General features: G+C 48.8%; 1 pseudogene; it reads right to left on the bottom strand.

The window, feature by feature from the left end:
- Positions 1-5687: 5687 nt before the first annotated feature.
- LOC127415239 (uncharacterized) lies at positions 5688-6697 on the bottom strand (annotated as a pseudogene).
- Positions 6698-7047: the final 350 nt, after the last annotated feature.

The raw sequence follows: 7047 nt of genomic DNA on the forward strand, positions 1-7047 counted from the left end.
GCACCCCCATTACCCATGTTGGCCTGTTCGGCGACACCATCGAGGACTTTGCCCAGCAGTTCTCGGCGATGAAGCAGCAGACTGAAGCTATCCAACCCATCCTGCCCCGGCGCGGCTCAAGATACCACACCCCGTCTGCTCAAGCAGGGCGACGAGCAGACGTGGCCCGGCCCCGGCGTGGAGCCCACCGCAGGAAGCAGACGCCGCCCGTCTCACGGCCGGCCACCAAGAACCCAAGAAAGGCTTTGAAGCACCCCTGAGACGGGCGACCCAGGGACGAGGAAACCCGCTGCTCTGGAGCTGGTAAGCAGACCACTCCATCCCCCGGTGGAGGACCGGGAGGAGAATATTTTGTTACCTTTTCATTTAATTTTGCCGCATGCCCAAGTGGCTGCAGTACCCAAGAGTTCAGCAAAAGAGCGGTTTCCTTGTTCCCTGGGTCACATACCCAGTGCGCATGGCCATCATCATGACCACCGTCCACCATTCCATTTCGGCAGGTTTGGCACTCCGGCGGTGGTCTCCCCGCCCCTGCGCACCTAGCTGTGGCACAAATCCGCCCCCAATGTGACGGTCTCCACGGGTCACTGTTCCAGGGGTGGTCACAAGGAGCCAGGTAAGTGCTTCGATGTCCCTGAACTCAGCATGGCCACGGCACGACGTAGCACCTCTGGTTCCGCCCTGCCGCGAGGTCCCACCAGCCGGTATGTCCGACGAGATTGTCCCCTTGGTCCTCCTCACCCGGAGCTTGGACGCGTGGCTTGCGCTTTCCAACCCATTGCGATGGCTGGTCCGGACCATCCGACTCGGCTATGCGATTCATTTCGCCAGGCATCAGCCCAGGTTCAGCGGCGTCCACTTCACCTTGGTGAAGGGCGAGAACGCCACTAATTTGCGCGCAGAAATCGCTACCCTCCTACAGAAGGTTGCGATAGAGCCTGTCCCTCCGGCCGAGATGAAGAAGGGGTTTTACAGCCCCTACTTAATTGTACCGAAGAAAGGCGGTGGGTTGCGGCCAATCTTGGACCTGCGAGTACTTTACACAGACTCCCGTTCAAGATGCCGATGCAAAAATGCATTCTAGCGAGCATCTGGCATCAAGATTGGTTCGCGGCGGTAGACCTGAAGGACATGTACTTCCACTATTCTACCTCGACACAGACCCTTCCTGTGGTTTGCATTCGAGGGTTGGGTGTATCAGTACAAGGTCCTCCCTTTCGGCCTGTCCTTGTCCCCTCGCGTCTTCACAAAGGTCGCAGAGGCAGCCCTTGCCCCATTAAGGGAAGTGGGCATTCGCATCCTCAACTATCTTGACGACTGGTTAATCCTAGCTCACACTCGGGATGTGTTGTGTGCGCACAGGGACCTGGTGCTCTCGCACCTCAGCCGACTAGGGCTTCGGGTAGACTGGGAAAAGAGCAAGCTCCTCCCAGTTCGGAGCATCTCTTTTCTCGGCTTGGAGTTGGACTCAATCTCGATGACGGTGCGCCTCATGAAGGAGCGTGCACAGTCGGTGCTGACCTGTTTTAAGGCATTCAGACAGAAGACAGAGGAAACTGTTTCAGAGGCTCCTGGGGCATATGGCATCCTCAGCGGTGGCCACTCTGCTCGAGTTGATGTATATGAGATCGTTTCAGCACTGGCTCCAGACTTGAGTCCCGAGATGGGCATGGCGCCGCGGGACACATTGCGTGGCCATCACGCCGGTCTGTCGCCACCTCTTCAGCCCTTGGACCGACCTCACATTTCTACGGGTAGGCGTTCCCCTAGAGCAGGTCTCCAGGCATGTCGTGGTTACGACAGACACCTCCAAAACGGGCTGTACGCAATGGGCACGTGACCGCCGGCTCCTGGACGGGCCCACAGCTATGCTGGCACATCAACTGCCTCGAGTTGTTGGCAATTCTGCTTGCCCTGTGGAGGTTTCGGCTGTTGATCCAGGCCAAGCATGTGTTAGTTCGCACAGACAACACGGCAACAGTGGCATACATCAACAGTCAAGGCGGTTTACGCTCCCGTTGTATATCACAACTCGCCTGCCATCTCCTCCTCTGGAGTCAGCAGCACCTCAAGTCGCTGCGAGCCACTCACATCCCGGGCAACCTCAACACTGCAGCGGACACGCTGTCACAACAGGTTACCCTCAGGGGAGAGTGGAGAATCCACCCTCAGGTGGTCCAGCTGATTTGGAGTCGATTTGGGCAGGCACAGGTAGACCTGTTCGCTTCCCGAGAATCCTCCCACTGCCCGCTCTGGTACGCCCTGACCGAGGCACCTCTCAGTATGTACGTGCTGGCACACAGCTTGCCCCCTGGACTATGCAAATATGTGTTTCCCCAAGTGAGCCTACTTACACAGACCCTGTGCAAGGTCAGGGAGGACGAGGAGCAGGTCATCCTGGTAGCACCCTACTGGCCCACCCAGATGTGGTTCTCGGACCTCACGCTCCTTGCAACAGTCCCCCCTGGCGAATTCCCCTGAGGAAGGACCTTATTTCTCGGGGACTGGTCACCATCTGGCAACCGCGATCAGACCTCTGGAACCTCCATGTCTGGCCCCTGGACGGGACGTGGAAGACTTAAGTGGCCTAACACCTGCGGTGGTAGACATGATCACTCAGGCTAGGGCTCCCTCTACGAGGGGACTATATGCCTTGAAGTGGTGTCTGTTCACTAAGTGGTGTTCTTCCCGACGTGAAGACCCGAAGAGAGATGCGCAGTTGGGTCGGTGCTTTCCTTCCTGCAGGAGAGGTTGGAGGGGTGGCTGTCCCCCTCCACCTTGAAGGTGTATGTAGCCGCTATAGCGGCACACCACGACACAGTGGACGGTAAGTCCTTAGGGAATCACGACCTGATCATCAGGTTCCTGAGAGGCGCCAGGAGGTTGAATCCCTCCAGACCGCACCTCGTTCCCTCATGGGACCTCTCTGCAGTTCTTCAGGGTCTACAGGGAGCCCCCTTTGAGCCCCTGCAGTTAGCTGAGTTTAAGGCACTCTCTTTAAAGATTGCCCTCCTGACTGCGCTCACTTCCCTCAAGAGGGTAGGAGACCTGCAAGCGTTCTCTGTCAGCGAAACGTGCCTGGATTTCGGTCCGGGCTACTCTCACGTGATCCTGAGACCCTGTCCTGGCTATGTGTCCAAGGTTCCCACGACCCCATTTAGGGATCAGGTGGTGAAACTGCAAGCACTGCCCCAGGAAGAGGCAGACCCAGCCCTGACGTTGCTGTGTCCAGTGCACGCTTTACACATCTATTTGGATCGCACGCAGAGCTTTAGAGTCTCTGAGCAGCTCTTTGTCTGCTTTGGTGGACAGCGGAACGGAAGCGCTGTCTCCAAACAGAGGATCACCCACTGGGTCATTGACACCATATCAATGGCATATCACGCTCAGGACGTGCCACCTCCTGCAGGGCTACGAGCCCACTTTACCAGGAGTGTGGCGGCCTCCTGGGCCTTGACCAGTGGCGCCTCTCTAACAGACATTTGCAGAGCAGCGGGCTGGGCAACACCCAACACCTTTGCGAGGTTCTACAATCTCCAGGTTGTGCCAGTTTCGTCCCGTGTAGTGGCAGGCACAAGCAGGTAAGTCCAGGGTGTATCGCTTGCGCATAGTGCCTTTCACCTCCCCTGAGCTGAAGACGTGCGCTGCTGACTCCCAGTAGTGTTCACAAAGTGTGTTCCCTGGATGAATTCCTCCGAGCCCTGTGGCAGACGAGTTTGCAGAGAAACTTGCTGCCGGCTCAGTACATGTGCTAACTAAGCCCTGTACTGGGGTAGGTGCTCCGCATGTGTTGGTTCCTCATAGGTGACCCCATGCGACGTATATCAACGTATATCTTCCGCTCATTCGTTTCCCTCTTGGTAAACTGCGTCTTCCTTGAGCAGAGGCCCCTCTGCCCCAGTCACCATGTTTGTAGAAACTCCTCCCCCGTTGGGTAGGACCTACCATGGGACTTCTCCACATGACATACTTCCGACAAGTCTCGGCAAGACCATGTGAGATATGCCCACTCAAAATACCCCACCACCCCCCCTCTCTTTGGGCGGGGTGTGGTCTCTGTGGTGTCTTCCCCTTGGGAAGACACCGCAGAGACACTGGTGGCCCCAGTTGGTTAACAAATTTCACTCTTTTTTTGGGGGGATAGAAAAAAAAAAGAGGATAAGAGGCCACGACTGGGATAGCCTGTCCCTATCTTTTGGGCTGTCGACCTGTCCCCGAAGGGCCGTTCAATGCTCATAACAGCATTGGGGGAGGTTACGTGTCGGCCTGGTGTTCTGGCTACGAGGCACACAGTGGTCTGCCCGTCTCGCACCGCCATTTCACGTAACACAGTTCAGCTGGTTTTGGCATTTCATATAGGGACCCCTAGTGTCACTACATCGACACAACGTCGAGTGAATGACAGATAGGGAACGTCCTGGTTACTTTCGTAACCTCCGTTCCCTGATGGAGGGAACGAGATATTGTGTCCCTCCTGCCACAACGCTGGACTACCAGCTGAAATGGCTGGGACCTTGTCTTGGCTCTTCAGCACAAAACCTGAATGAGTGGTTGCATACCAGCTCCTTTTATACCCGTATGTTCGGGGGAATGGTATGCAAATACAACTCGCCAATTCTCATTGGCCTTTTTTCAAAGACCAGAGGTGTTTCAGGCTCCCAAGAGTGACCCCTAGTGTCACTACATTGACACAACGTCTCGTTCCCTCCATCAGGGAACAGAGGTTACGAAAGTAACCAGGACGTTTTCCAAGATCAATGAGCAGAGTGCTCTCTTTTGACATGTTGCCATTTAAATGGATAGTTGAATTTTATATAAACTGATGCACAACTGAAGATTGTTATCCACAGTAACCTCTTAGTAACCGAGTCTGAAAACCAACCGTAACCCCAAGCTTAAGTATTAAACCTAATAATTAAAGTTTTTCAAAGTTTCAGACAGTTTATCAATAGTAAGCTGATCATCTGAAAATTAGAAAGAAAACAATAATTTAATCCACTAACCTTATTAGGTGGACAATTGATAGTGGAAGCTTCATCAGATTTGCATTTATTTATATTTTAACTTTAATTATACAACAGAAAAAAATATTACCTGGTTCCTTTGATTACTGGGATGGCTCAAAATGTCTTTGAACAGTAACAATATAATGTTGGTTTAAATAAAAAGAAAACACTGGATCTTGTAGATTTTAATATAAAAGCTAATGATGTTTAAAGATATGGGCTACTAAGAATGACAATTGTATGTTTACTGCGGTTACTTGAATCAGTATCAGAGTTATAATCACTATCATGGTCATGAGGGTCAGTGATGATAGGGCTAAAGTTATTTTTTTCCAGAATGACAAAGTCAAAGATTCTGAAATAATCAAAGATGTGAGACGTCAGGTTCCAAAAATTACTGATAAATAAATATACACTGTTAAAAATTTTTGTTAGGTTGTCTAGAAAATGTGCTTCATGTGGTAAAATCTGATTTACAGTAAGTGGTTTTATTCAAGACGAAAATTTTATTGAATCTGACTAACTAGGCTGCAAAGACAAAAAGGACTGTTTTATTGGTTAGATCATGTGGCAATAGATCCCTGATCTAAAAATTGCAGGTTACCACTTAGATGTACAGTATACGCAATTATACAGTTAATGAGCTTTTTGACCAGTGATAGTGTGGTGCAAAATACCAAATCAAATATCACCTGCAATAGTCAGCCTAGTTCCATTTCCAAAGTGTATCTTTCCACATGTGGCAACAGCACAGTAATAAATCCCACCATCAATTGGTCTAAGCTCCCTCTTACAGAGACTGTAGGCACAGATTTGGGTAGAAGAGCCATTCTCTGGTCTCTTCATACATTGATCACTCCTGCTTTCATGGATGAAAATTATTCCTGGAAGAGAATATCCTGATCCATGTCTGAACCAGTGGACATTGTATTCTCCTGTACAGATCTCAGTGATGGCTGAACACTGCAGTCAAAGAGTTTCCTGGATGAACTTTAACATCTAATACAGGCTGCTATAGAACAGTGGTGGTGCTAGCAGAATGTTCAACTTTCAAATAAATCCAGGAATATAAGTGAAGTTTTGACATGCTAGCATCTTTATATTTCACTTTTCTAAAGTAAGGCAATATAAGAATACAAGAAACATTATGCTTATGAACATTTGACTGTTTATATTGAGGTGATGTTCAGTGAATTCTCATTCAGTTTATTTTAGTGTGACCCACCTTTGTAAAACAAAATAGTCCCCTCTCCGAACTGAATAATGTTTATGAAAGTCACAGCACAGTAGTAAGTTGCCAAATAATATTCCTCTAATTTATTTAGTTTATGATTCTCAAATTAAAAAAGCCAGTTCCAAATCTGATAAAATATCAGTTGACTTTGTTAAAGTCATTCTGATATGTAAAGTTTCTTGATCCATATTCTGAATATGCTATAAGAAGTTTTTTTTTTTCCAACAGGCAGTTTATAGCATGAAACAGAATTTATAAAGTCATCAGAGTGAGAGCAGGGTAAAATCACTGTGCTTCCAAATTCAGCAACTACCAAAGGACGCTGCCCAATAACAGCCTCAATTTCACATGTCCAATCTAAAAAGGGAGAGAGAGAGAGAGAGAGAGAGAGATGATCAGGAAAAGAAATGTGAAACAAATTGTTCAACAATAAATACTCAAACTTACATGTGAACATTGAGAAAATGAGGGTACATACTATCCTACACATTTTGTAACACCTACCAAGATAATTATGTTAGAGAATAAGATTAATTTTTGTTTCATAACATTTCGTATTCATTGAAATCATTATTCTAATTTAATTAAACTCTTGATTACTTACAATCTGACAAGAGCTAAATCAATTTGATATTATTCTGAGCTTAAGTTAAGGGGCCCAGAAGAACATGCCAGTTTAGTAGTATGTCTTGTTTCAAATGGCTTCCTCTTTTATACATGTTCAGTGATCAAAGACTAACACTTTGATGTTTGACTTGTTGCTAATGAAAAAGGGGCAGAAAAGAAGTGATGTTAAATTGGTCCCTG

The sequence above is a fragment of the Myxocyprinus asiaticus genome, chromosome 2 (genome assembly GCF_019703515.2).
Source record: "Myxocyprinus asiaticus isolate MX2 ecotype Aquarium Trade chromosome 2, UBuf_Myxa_2, whole genome shotgun sequence".
NCBI lineage: Eukaryota > Metazoa > Chordata > Actinopteri > Cypriniformes > Catostomidae > Myxocyprinus > Myxocyprinus asiaticus.